Genomic DNA, 14,294 nt, shown 5'->3' on the forward strand with positions numbered 1-14,294 from the left:
CTCTCAGCAGTTCCAGCTTGGGAACATCCTCTTGAGCGGGCATAATTTTGTGCCAGCAAAAAAATGGTAATGCAGCCTATTGGCACCAATGGCAGTCCTCTGCCTACCCCACCCCATACAGGTGTGGCCATGCCCCTGAGAGCGCATGTAGTTCAGTTTACCAACCAAGAGGGCACCCAATCACTGCAGCAACCATTGTGATCCCCACCTTCTTACCAAACCCAATGAAGGCTCAGTATGCCTTACAAATGGCCCTGCTAGTTCACAACTTCAGAAGTATGTGGTATGAAATGCCAGTAGGTAGATCTCCACAATGCAAGCTCTTACTTGGCAGTTTTGGGTGAGCACCTGGAGGGAAGAAAGTACCAGGAAAACAAAATCCAAATGGTATGGCTGATCCCTCCCTGATATCAGCCACTACAGCCCACCTGCCAGGATCTTGAAGGGTGGAGTTACTCACAGGTCATCTGCAAATGCTGACTCCTTGGCCAATATCAACAGCATATAAGGAACAGGGTGTCAGGCTCCCTCTCCCCTGGCAGCTTGGTGGTGATGAGCACCTCCCTAGGCGGACATGGTACCAGTGTGCCAGGCAGCTTGAAGCACTGGGCACGGGGGAGGTTGTGTGGGTGGGTGAAACCTTTGCCCATAATCTGCACTCCCCACGGACCACAATACTGGTAGATTTTCATCACGCCAAGGCTAGGCGTAGAGTGCTCCAGCTGATGGGGATTTCCTTCTCTTGCAGGTGCAACCATTCCTGTGGTAGCTGTCCAAGAGTGTGCTCAAGATAAAGATGTGATGAGAGCATGTCAGAAGTGCTGTGGATGACCGGACTCCTGCCTACAAAGTCTCTCCCGAGGTGCCTGTCAGAGCCCTGAGAACTGCAAGCCACACCAAGAGCTGTCCAGGAAGAGGAAGTATGTTGACCTGCTTTTCCCTCTCAGGAATGCTGATCCTGCACAACAGGGGTAGTCAACCTGTAGTTCTCCAGATGGCCATGGACTACAATTCCCGTGAGCCCCTGCCAGCATTTGCTGGCAGGGGCTCATGGGAACTGTAGTCCATGAACATCTGAAGAACCACAGGTTGACTACACCCGCTGCACAGAAAGCCACCTCCACAGGCACTGACCACAATTTTCTCCATGTTCTCTTCCACAGCAGAAGCTGTACCGGTGAGCATGAAGACTGACATCCTCCTGCCCCCTTCCTGTTACCAATCCAGTAGTCACCCCCACCCCCAAGGCAAAAGGGGCCTTGGTCACCAGCAGCTTATCCTTAGACCAGCCAGTCTGTAGGCTGATGCTCCCAACAATAAAGTTAATCCTCATTGCCCCTCACACATGTGTGTAATCATCTTGGTGACTGCAGCCTTTGCATCTATAATGACCTCTCCATCCACTGGCCTTTTACTGACTTAGATGCTCTAGTGATGTGTTTTCTTCTTTGCTGAAGTGCTCTGGCTGTCTATGGGAGTGCAGTATGATATTTTTGCTTTTGGAACCTCAGGGACAGATAAGGAGCCCACCCAAAATGTCTGAGGTGAAATCAATACATACACAGACCTTAGTTCTTATGTTTCAGCCTAATGAGAATTTCTTAAGCTTTTCACAGTGACTTACATCCTTATGTTGAGAGGCTTTTGTTCCAGTCTTTTTCCCCAAAGCCTCCAGTGCACTTTTTCTGAGTATTCTCGGACTTGTTTGATTTCCTCTCACAGTCCTTCACCTGTTTACACAGCACTTCTAAGCTTTTAAAAAGTGCAGACTGTTACAGCATCACATTGGCCATAGACATGCTTGGAGGTCACCGTGGGTCCCTGACCCTTTCGGGCAGTGATTGGTTCTGTCATGACCTTGCCTTTGCACCTTATGACCTGAATGAAATGCCACAGAGTGGTTTCTGGGGATGCTGTAGCCTCTGTGGCCCTCAGAGTTTTTCCTGCCTCCTGTAACCCTTTAGGGAACACTCCAGTGGCTCCATTATTAGACCAGTGGCCAGCAGCTGCAGCACAGGTGTCCCTTAGGACTGCATTGTTGGTCTCCTGAAAGGAAGGATGGGTTGGAGGTTAGGTTGCCAGTCTCAAGGTGAGGCCTGGAGTTCTCCAAACACTGCAACTAATCTCAATCTGTACAGATCATACCCACTGTAAGAAAGAACAGCTTCACAGATGGCAGACTCTGGGGCATCACTTCTTTGTTGGGCTCCCTTCCCAAACTCTCACCTTCCAAGGCATCATTTCAAAATCTAAAGAACTCAAGCCTGAGTTGGCAACATTAATTGGAGGGCAAATGATACAGCCTGGGAACCAATGAACACTGCCTTCAATTACATGACAGAAGAAAGGCACAATATAAATCAGTGGTATCCTTTCATCCTTTTCTGTGCAATTGTAATCACCTGGGACAATGGACAGACCTGTCAACCCCAATACCACAGCTTCCCTAGAACCCTGTAACTGAAACCCTGCTGTCAAAAAAAAAAAAAAACTCGAGAAAATGACTTTCAGATTCCTTAATGTGATTTCTGTCTATGCATTACTTTAGCATATACTTAAGCTCAGTGGAATAATATAAAGTCTTATTATTCAACTGTATTACAGGCTTTTAATGGAGTTTTATGTGGTTTTATCGGGGATAATACTGTAACCCACTATGAGCTGCTTGCGGGAGTTATCGGCTAGAAATTGAAAAATAATATAAAATAAATAAAGCCCATTGCACCCAGGAATACAATGAGCACTATCACATACACCTTCAGTGTGACTGTCCCGAATTCTGTCCCTCTCCCCCTGCTTGATCTTGAAATCCAGTTAAGTGGTTAAAGAGTAGGAGACTCTAATCTCAAGAGCTGGGTTTGATACCTGGCTCCTCCTCCACATGCAGCTTCAGGAATAATAAGTGATCTCCAAGGAAGAAGGAGAAGTGACTTGGAAGGAAGGGAGGAAGGGAGGGAAAAGAGAGAGAGAGAGAGAGAGAGAGACAGAGACAGAGACAGAGACAGAGACAGAGACAGAGAGACAGAGAGAAGGAAGGCAGGAAATCAGGAAGGCAGGAAGGAAGGAAAGCAGGAGGGAAGGAAGGCAGGAGGGAAGGAAGCCATCAGTTCTGGAGAAACAGCTGCTTTGGAGGGGCACTGGCCCTCCTACCCCCCCCCCCCCATACCACAGTGTCTACAAGGTCAACACTGTCCCCACTTTCCTATCCAAACCCAAATCTTCCAAAGGACATTCCAGACTGGCCATGGAGGGATAGGCTGCCACCTTCTCAACCCCCATCTTCCAAAGGCCTGCTTGGGAAGCCACAATGCATCTTCCTCTTTCTCACCCCCTCTTCTAAATCTCCCAAAGGCCATACTGGGTGAGGAAGGACACAGGGGGTGGGCTGCCACTTTCCTAACCACACTCACATCTTCCAAAGGCCAGGCTGCTCAGGAAGGGCATGGGGGATGGGCTTCCTGCTTCTGGCAGTCTTCAAGCAAAGGTTGGATACATACTTTTCTTGGATGCTTTAGGATGCTTAGGGCTGATCCTGCGTTGAGCAGGGGGTTGGACTAGATGGCCTGTATGGCCCCTTCCAACTCTATGATTCTAACCCTCCCCCATCTCCCAGAGTGCAAGCTGGGCAGGGAAGGCTGTGGGAAAATGGATTGCCTCCCTCCCACTCCCCCACATCTCCCAAAGGCCAGGCCAGGCAGAGAAGGTAACTGATGGGATGGCTCCCTCCCATCTCCCTACATTTCCCCAAAGACAGGCTGGACAGGTAAGGCTGGGGTGGGAGCATCTCCTTCCCATCTCATACATATCCCAGATTGGGCAGGGAAGGCAGTTGAATCCCCCAACCTTTTTGAGGAGAGAGGGAGGTTGGGGAAAAGCAAAGAGTGCAGTCTGTCACAGCAAAGAGTGCAAAGAAAAGCAAAGAGTGCTCCAATGGCCAGCTGCAGGGCCATGGGGAGGTGTTGTGAGCCCAGGTCCTGTTAGTGAGAACTCCTCAGAGGAAAAACCTTGCCAGGAGCTCCCAGCTTCACCCAAGCCTCAGCTGGAAGAGAGGTTAGTCCAGCCAAATGTTCAACAGGCAGAGAACTCTGACCAGCAGGAGGGAATGGAACTGCAAAAAGCCAGGGCTTAGATCCCAAAGTTGTTGCAGGAGCCCCACAATTGGCTCCTGCAACAATTCCCTCATTGGGAGAATGCTCTCTCCTTATTCGTGGTATAACCTCATGGAGGACCAATCAGGTTGGGAGTGAGTTGTTTCAGGAGCTCCTCATTCCTCTGCCCAGTCTCCAGCTGCAGCTCTCTGCCTTGTCAGCCCACCACGCTCACTTGACCCAATTAAGCAATGCCAGCTATGTGCTGGAAGAGAACTCCAGTCTAAAAGGCACCACACCAGGTTAACAAGGCAGTTGCAGACTGCAGAAAACAGTGAGATCACAAAGTGAGAACTGAGAGGCTGTTGACAGCCTATATTAACTTGAGGATGGGAAGCCTGGGTTGTGGATACAACCTGTCACCTACTCATTCTGATGCCCTTGGACTGCCTGAATGAACCCTTGACTCGCTGAACTGAATTAAGACATTCATTTCATTCTGTCTCTCACTTGGTATTCTGTTTTTGAAATACTGATCCTCTCTTCCTTCCTGTTAGCTCACCTGTGCTTCCTTTCAGCAGAGAGCTGAAACCTGAGACCAACACAGGAGGCAAAGGGAGAAGATGACTTCCCTCCCTTGCCTGGTAGAGATGGAGGGTGGGAAGAAGCTGAGGATGGGGCAACATATCTGCAGCAGGACCTTTCAGAGACGTTGGCACCTCTTCCACCTGGCAAGCAGCAAGAAGAGGAAGAGGAGGACAGATAGTGCTCTCTCCCTATAGGCAGCACACCCCAGGGAGGGCCATTCTGGTAGGGAGTGAGTTGTCTGCATGCAGCTTGAACTTTATAACCCGCCACAATATATAACTTTATATACCCACCACGAGCCGCAAGGGAGTGGTGGGATATAAATCTAATAATAATAATAATAATAATAATAATAATAATAATAATATCTACTGTTGATGCAGTTGCCTGGACATCATACATTGACTGGCTTTGATGTGAAGCTTCCTAGCATCAGCTCTAGTACTCTGTTTTTGACTGAGTATTTATTTAATTTATTTATTTTATTAGATTTTTATACCACCCATCCATACGGCTCAGGGCGGTTTACATATAATATTGTGGGGGGATACATGGAACAATCTAACATATGTTCAATAGGGAAGCAGATTGTCTTTGTGACAATCTTGATTGATACATGGTAGTAACAAATGAAGGCTGAAAAAACTATGTTTCCATTTAGAGTTATTCCATGTATGCTTTACAAAGTTCTCACTTTTGTTGGGATACAACACAAGAACTGAATTGTGTGCTTCCAAGAGGCAAGCCAGGTCTTTTCTGTTTGTGACAGCTCACAATTTGAGAACTGGCTGTACTCTCCCTGCCCTGCTGTTTTCATGTCATCACCCCTGTCCCCATTGTTAAAATCATATTACTTATGAAAGTTTAACTATATGGAAGTTTCACAATGAAGGCAACAATAATTCCATGGGGCAGTTTGAGGACATGGAAACTCAAAGGGTTACAAATTTGGTCACAAATAGAAAAGAACAGGCGTGAACTCTCAACAAATAGGTGTAGTGAGAAGAAAGGCAGATTCTGATCTGGAGAGCTGGGTTTGATTCTCTATGCCTCCACATGAAACCTGCTGGATGACCTTGGGCCAGTCACAATTCTCTCTCAGCCTCACCTACCTCACAAGGTTCCTGTGGTGGAGAAAAGAAGGAAAAGAGATTGTAGGCCACTTTGTGTCTCCTTATGGTAGATAAAAGCAAATCAAGTATTCTATGGTTTTCCCCAAAAACACAAGGATTATTTAATGTGTAGCAGGGTCCACAGTCAGGTGATTTCGCACACCCGGATCTGCACATAAACTATAATTCTTTACTGTAGAAACTGACTTGCTGTTCCAGATTCCTTCGCAGTACTAGATTCGTAACACTATCACATCCTTTACTGTCTGCTTTTGGAAATAATATGTTGGGATCTCATTTCACTTTCAAAGTATTTCTTTTGAATGATTTCCTCACTTACAAATAGCTCTTGTTATATGTCTCTATTTAGTGCCAACAGGAGACTTAATGAATGTGCTGTTTACTTCCTCCCCAACATCATTAATAATACTGTTAAATAAAATGAAAGCAAACATCAACCCTCCTGGCGCATGTAGCTGGACACCTTGTCTCAGCTCTGATGTGTCATCCATTATCTACTGCCTTCATTTAGGCACCTTTAGCCAGTTCTCCATCAGTGTGACAGATTTCCTGTCGCTGTGGAAGTTTTGATTGATTTGAATTCAAAGCAAAGTAAAAACAAACTTTTTAAATAAAAAAAAGTCCATCCCCTACATTTAACTTTCTTCTCAACAGGCTGATCAGATAGCCATAATTGGAGAAGCCTCAAAATTCCAGCATTTATGTCAGCATTCCCACTGTATTACTAGAAAAAAAGCAAGAGTTCTATAGCACCCAACAAAATATGTGGCAAGATAAGAGCTCTCTTAAATCACTGCTTTCTTCTTCAGATATGCCTAGAATGGGCTTTGTCAATTAGGGTTTTGTGAAACCCTGGGGTTTCTTGACCGCCCTGGTGGGGAACCATGAAAGGGTGAGAGTTAATTAGATATATATGTATATACACAGACACATTCATACATGCATACATGAATGCATACACACACACACACACACACATTTGTTAAACATTTATTGGGTAATGTGAGCATATATGGTCATGTTGACCTGCCCCCTCATAACCAATGATGAGCCTGGAGAAGGTGGGAAGAGAAGGAGCCCTGAGTGGACATGTACACAGACATGCTTCCCAACCATATTCTGCACAATTGTACCACTTATGTGGTTTCTCAAAGCCTGAAGAATACTTCAGGGGTTTTTCAATGGTAAAAAAGTTGAGAAAGGGTTACTGAGAATGTAAGTCCATCGGTCCTATATATTGAAAAGTTGAGTGATTTCAGATGCTGAATGGCATTTGTAGGCAAAATCAAAATAGCAGGCATGATTGAATTAAGTGTGATATGCAGAGGGATAGTGGGTGTGGAGAAATCAGCATTGGTAATGAGACAGGAAACCTAGGTCTTGATTAAGTCCAGGTGGATGCATTCACTTGAGCTTCATTATCAGTTGCAATTTAACAGTCTCACTAACCTTCCTTTGAAATTCCTTTGTAAGAAAACCTCCACTCTTAGTTCAGCAACTGAATATCCTGGAAGGTTAAAATGTCCCCACTTCATGTACAAATACAGCCATGATGTGTCCCTTCAGCATAGGTTAGTACCTCACCTTAAGAAATTTCACTAGTCTTACAAAAGATATTTCTGGTTCCTGCATCATTCACAGATATTTTGCCCTCAAGGTGTTCAAATTTGCATCAAAATATTCCATTTTAGTTGAAGCTCAATGGGCTATATCCTATCATGCTGCTCTGCTAATGACGGCACCTTCCCCCAGGCTTGACAGCCTTCCTCCTATGCAAGAGATACCTCTGGAAGTTTCTATGGCTATGTAGATCTATTGCTAATGGATACAATGCCTGTTTTACAATAGGGTAATTCTCTAGAACATCATCCTTCGGGAAAAGCTGATGTATGTCATTGCCTGTGAGAAGGACGAGCCTAAGGTAAGGGTCTCGAAACCATTCCTGCATCAACCTCCAAGACAACAATATGAATTAATATGTATAGAAATGAAAGTTTCATAATGAAACACATGAATAGGAAGCATACCTGCACCAAAGAAAAGTAACCCAGGAAGTTGTCAGAATTTGTTTCGTTGCTAGTAGAAGGGAAAAAACAGAATTTCCCTGCATCATTTTACCTCGTATACTCCACACATATATCATTCTCACCTATCTTTCCTCTTGCAGTGTTATGCTTTTAGCAAACTGTGTTCAAATTAATATGCAATTAGTCAAAGCACACAGCAATTCAAGCAGCAGCATTTGCAGTTCAGGGCATTTCCTGAGATTAATAACTGGGAACGAAGAATTGATGGCCATTTGTAATCCCTGCGGAAAGCTCCACGTTGAGCGCTCTAGAGTGAACAATGGGGGGGAAAGAACACAAGGCTGGCACTATGGATTTTTGTTCTGGTCGTCGTTTTTAATTACACAAATAGAGAATTGCTGCAGGATTAATGTTCGGTGCCAATCACGTTTCGTGAAACATATCACCAGATTCCATTGGGCTTTTCGTCATGATCAGTGAAAAAAAAAGTTATGTAGAAAAACAGCATTGTTATACTTTTTTTAAAAGATGCTGTGTTGAGCCAGCCTTTTGGTTATGGACAGATCGGATCCACTGTTTTTGAAAGGGATTATGACCACAGGACTAAAACTTTAGAAATTAGACACAATCCAAAAAGTGCATATAGGCAAGAGTTGCATACAGAGCTGTAGCTTTCTTTGGGGTTTTCTTCTGTATGGTTCCCACTGACAAAGGGAATCAGTATTTAGTTATATAGCATTTGTCGGGTAGCCAAGAGATCTAAGGATTGTCTGGCAACCAGACAAGGGATGTTTGCCATTTCTTGCCTCTGCACCATGAGCCCCAGTGTTCCTTGGAGGAACTACCATGCAAACCATTGGAGGTTTCCCATCCAAATACTTGCAAAGGTCTACCTCCTTAGGTTCCAAGACCTGATGCAATCAGGCTTGCCTGCACTATCCAGGTGAGGGTACAAGGGAGTCACTGTGCATTGCAAAAAATTGATTTTTTGCAGAAACATTGATTGCAGAAACATCAACAAAAGCTCTGTGCAGGTGGTTCTTACTTGCATGTGCTCAGTTGACTTGTGTCCTCCATATCATGGTTATACTTTAAAGATGCCACTCTTTTATAAGTATCCCTATAATTACATATGCAAAATCTTCCCTTTGCATCTGTTTAATAAAATGGTTATTATTATTTAATGTATAGTATTTAGGGAAATAATTGAATATGGATTGGAGTAGGGGCAACACATAGAAACGAAGACATTCCTGGAAACAAACTGAATAGTACTGAGCAAAAAGTCCTGATATGCACATTTAATTACAGAAAATGCACATGTGCTCCTTCACTGTCAACACTAGCATTATAATGAGCTGCCACTGCATATTACTGTCAGTGCTCTTAGTTCACAGAGACACATCACTACCTCTGTTGTTTTGTTCTCTGCTACCTCCACAACCAAAGGGGCTAGAAAGTTGGATAAAAGCTGAGAGTCTCAAGATGACAAACACAGCTCTGCTTTCCTAAAAGTCATACTGTATGAATTCCTAAACTCTGTAGATATAACATCCACATAGTCTTGTGGCTACAGGAATCTCAGGAAAGGCCACTTATGTGATATTTTTTTCAGGATAAGAAGAGCAGGAGGAAAATCCCTTCAAGGTACCATATCAGCTGCCAGTGGTGGAAGCCAGTGAACACAGGCATTCTACTGGGACTAATTAAGGTAAGAAAAATACATTTCCTGGCTTTTCTTTTTCCTGGTGTCTTGCCAGTATTGGCTGTGATACAAAGTACAGAGCACTGAGCAGAAGGGGCATTGAGAAAGGGAAAAGGACAGAACTGGCCTGTAAAAAGGTTTCCATGATTCACTCCCTGTTCTAAGGACCAGTTCCTTTAATGGCTACTCACTCACTCACTCACTCACTCAGGCTTTAAAGAGTATCACAGATTTCTAAGCACCTTGTTGCAGCCACACTGGCAGGCTGTTTCCTGATGCCACGTGACCGCAGGCTGACCAAAAGGCACTGTGGCTTCACTCCGCTCCACTTGCTCCTCAGGCTGTTCAGTTCTCAATTAGCTTTTAAGTTGCATTATAGATCTGCTAACAGTTGTGCAGTTAAATCATTAATTACTTTCCCCAATCAGCTGGGAACTCAATTTCACTTCGGTTTGCAGTTTGCACTACATACTAGATTACTTAGCTAATCCATATAAACATCTTCAGACACTATAATTCAAGAGAGCTAGTGATGAGGAAGCTTAGGTAAATTTTACCACGAAATAATTCTTAGTTAGGGATTTGAAGTACAAAACCTATTGAAAGCAAAGGGTTCTAGGTAGACAATACTCTGGGTTCACACCACTTTAAATCACACATTAGGAAATGAAACTATGAGGTCTACTGTGTGAAAATTAATTTGTTTAAACTTTTCAGTACTAGATTTTATTTATAGTGAAAAGGTGGCATTGCAGAAGAGTTTTGGGAACATGAGTTGCCATGAAAATTGGGCAGTTATCTTGTCTTGCTACTACATTTGCCATCACTCTTATTTTGAGAAGGAAAATAATTTCCTGCATTTGTTCCATTGCTATTTTGATTTAAGGACTAAAAACCCAGACAGAGTCAATCTTACTAAGTGTGAGACATGCAAGTTACAATAGCAAATGAGAATTAATTTCAAAATAGTTTCTTAAAAGGACAAAAGTTAAAAAGAACTTAAACTAACTGAGTATGTAGCAAGTCAAACTCTTACTGGAACATTAACCATAAATTAATCAAAGAAAGATATAACAAAATCCCAATACAAAAATGGAAATTAACAATTAAAAGGAAAAAAAATAGCAATTAAGAGATAAAATGTGCAATTAGGAGCTGAAATTAACAATTAGAAACCTCTGACTGAAACCAAGATATCAAAGAAGAATACTGCTGCAGCTCACTGGGTTGATCAAGACATGATCAAAGCAGTGCTCTCTCCTGGAGAGGTACATCAGGGAAACTAAGAAAGACAGATGTGTGAATTCAAGTTTCCCTGCAGGAAAATAACTTAATAAATAAAAACTGCAAATTAACCCGAGACCTAATTTCTCAGAAATATCATGTATTTGTTTTGGAATGTAGTGATGGTAGGGTTGCCAGGTCTGTGCTGAGAAATGTCTGGGGATTTGGGGATGGATCCTTGAAAGGGTGTTGCTTAGAAAGAAGAGGGCCTCAGTGAGGTTTAATGCTATTGAGTCAACCCTCCATCCATCCCAGATGACCTGTTAAACTCTTCAGTAGATAATAACCACCTCAGAGACTGGGTATTTATCTCAGATACCTTGATTGATAGATCATTAATTTTGCAATCTAAAAGTTCACCCTGGCACAAACTAATCAAAACAAATCACTTGAGATCTTCCTATTTAGTCTATCTTTCAACTCATAATCTCAGAGTAGCTTTTACCTCCATGTGATTTCAAACAATGCCAACAGCTGTACTGAGTGGGCGATGCCATAAAACACCAAAAGATCAATGCTTCTGTATTTGTGGAGCTTTAGTCCTGGAGGATCTCCCACATTACATTCTCACTTGCCCATTGTATACAGAAACTAGGGCCAAATTTCTTGCTGGCCTATTAGATGGGCTAAATGATAAATCCGACTTGTGTTTTTGTTAGAAGATACTAATTCATTTGTTTCTAACAAAATGTCATTATTTGCCCTTGCAGCAAAGAAAATAAGGGCCAAAATGATCCTGCTGAGAACAAATATCTAGGCCCATTCCGCACAAGGTTCAATGTGGCAAAATGCTTTTGGAAAGAAAAAATGGAATGTTAAATAGTGGAATTCGGCGTAATGCATACCTGCCTTTGTAGTGGAATCCAGTTGCATTTCAATCGTTTCCCACAGGTTTCCGGTCTTGGCAAAAATCACTAGAAAGGAAGCGATTTTTTCCGTGCTTTGTCCCACCATCTTGCTGGCAGCTGGCCTGTGAGCTGCCGATTCATCGTTGCCACGCTCCCCCGAGTGAACCCCCCCCCCCCGTGCACGGGCACGATTTTTGGCCGAAAATAAAGGGAACTTGCAAACGGGGCTGTGTTGTGCTTGGTGACTTGAGGCGAGCTTTAAAGCAGCTCTGTGGAGGGACTGCAGCCGGAGAAGCCTCGCTGGGTGAATGAAGGTTCACCGGTTCATTGCTCTCCACTCGCTCCGAGAAAAGAAAATGGCGATAGTTTCGCTGGAAGTTCAGAGGAGAGAGCCGGGGGGGGGGGGGACTTCGCTGAAACCGCAACAATGGTAACGCACAGAACTTTTCTGAAACTGTTGCAGATTGTTTGCAAGAGTGTAGTGCTTTCCAGAGGGAGAATCCATTTTTTGGGATTTCCGTGGAAGCGCTACAATGAAGCGCTTTTAGCGGGACTGTTTCAGGAGTGTGGCAGATTGTGTACGACGTCGTGCATAACTGCATATTAGTAGCGATTACAATTTGCCACACTCCTGCTACATTAAACTTGTGCAGAATGGACCCTAGAATCGCTATAGGATAGGTGGAAATATGTAATCTGGAAATGTTCTTATGATGTTAAGTAATTATTATCTGAGATTGCACATTCTCTTATTTACTTTTTTATTACTGATTTGAAATGTTTTAAATCCTTTTATTGTTTCCCTTTGTATTGTAATGGCCTATGGCTATATGCAATAAAATCTGTCTTGACGTGAGTCAGCTCTCCAAAGAAATCATAATCACCAGGGGAACTGATCTCTGTTGTTTGGAGATCATTTATCCAGGACCCACCTGGAGCTTGACAAGCCTAGGTGACAGCCAGTGGTTTGGAGTACAGACGGGCATGAACTGGATACAAAGTCATGAATTTAGGCCCGTTTGGGGTTTATGAAGGATGATTGTGGAATATAACTGGGCACGGACATTCCATGAACTTTGGCATTGTTTGTAGCGGTTCATGCCTGTTCAAGAATAGATTTCCAGACAGACTGTTGCAGCTCAATGAAGGCAAGGCAACAGGGCAGAGGAACTGGGCAGGCAGAATTCTCCAGAATCCCCCCCTTCCGCATGGCTTCCTGACTGCTGTTGTCATTTTCAAGAGGTCAGTCCCCCCTTTGCCAGCTTGGGTTCCCTTCTCATTTTCTTGCACAGAGCTTGCAACACCCTCACCCCTTGCTTAGAGTACAATTCTGTGCTGGACATTAATCCTGTTGAGCTGGCATTGCATCTCTTTGATTGCACTGGTATAGCTGAACACTCTGAAGTGCCTGAAAACAGAGCAAAATCCCTGCCCTTTACTGCACTAACTGAAACTGCCATTATATAGCAATTCCTCCCTCTATTTATTTATTATATATTTATAATACCACCCTCCCTGAAGGCTCAGGGCAGTGCATATAAAACAGAACAGAAACAATACAGTTAATTTAGATTAATGTGGGAAACATTAAATTTACTCATACTGAGAGCCCAGTGGGTTGGGTGGAATTGTGGTGGGTGTCTTTTCTCCTTCCGAGTGCTCCATAGGTCCTAATCACCATTGCTGGCTACTTAGACCACCAGTGTACAGAGAGGATTGGCAGAAAAGGGGGATGGACTTGGCTCTGTCCATCAGTCATTCAACCATGTCCTTTCGGGGAGGAGGGATGTCACTTGGTGTTTGATCCATCCACTGGCAGCTATCCTTGCAATAGTAATACTACAATACTTGTTTAAGTATTCCACAGCTAAAGCAGCTTCATAGGGTCAGGTGATCAGTGTTTGGTGCTTCATATTACTTAGGATACTTTCAATCATAACAAGCAATTTAAAATCATGAGTGAAGACCATTTAACAAAGTCTAAAAATGATATTAAATGAATATGGGCAAAGAAGCCAATACACTACAAGCCTAAACTGATGACCTCATAATGGAAGTCACTGTGGACAATGCAGAGCAACAACTAATCTTTTGAGCTCAAATCAATACTACAGCTGTGCTCAGATACATCACAGGCAGAAGGAAGCTATCTTGGGTAGACCTGAGATATTTAAAAGGAAAGTCAAAGCATGGCTACCCTGTTCTAAGACCATTGATTTCAAAGGGCTTAGATGGGTGTAACTTTGGCCATTTCTGCAGAGAGGGTCAAACTGTACAATGTCTCCTACCTGCAAAAGCGGGATATTAAATCATGCTATTTCTCCTTTCCACACTTTAAAGCCTTCCTGCCACAGTGTCTCACCTTTTCCTCATCTCATATGCTTTGCAAAAAGCAAAAGAGAGAGCAACGCTCTCTTTCACTCACTGCTCCTTGGCCTGTCAATCGATGGAGGCAACCAATCAGCGGTTTGTTGGTCTAGCTTTTTAAAAATTGAAACTTATACATGGCAATGTGTATTCATTTCTATACGTACACGTTGCCACGTAAGGTAAAGCCCCACCCCCCAAACATAGCTGGCCAGTGGAGGGCATGGGGATGGGAATCTGCCACCCTCACAGGA

The sequence above is a fragment of the Paroedura picta genome, chromosome 2 (genome assembly GCF_049243985.1).
Source record: "Paroedura picta isolate Pp20150507F chromosome 2, Ppicta_v3.0, whole genome shotgun sequence".
Taxonomy (NCBI): Eukaryota; Metazoa; Chordata; class Lepidosauria; order Squamata; family Gekkonidae; genus Paroedura; species Paroedura picta.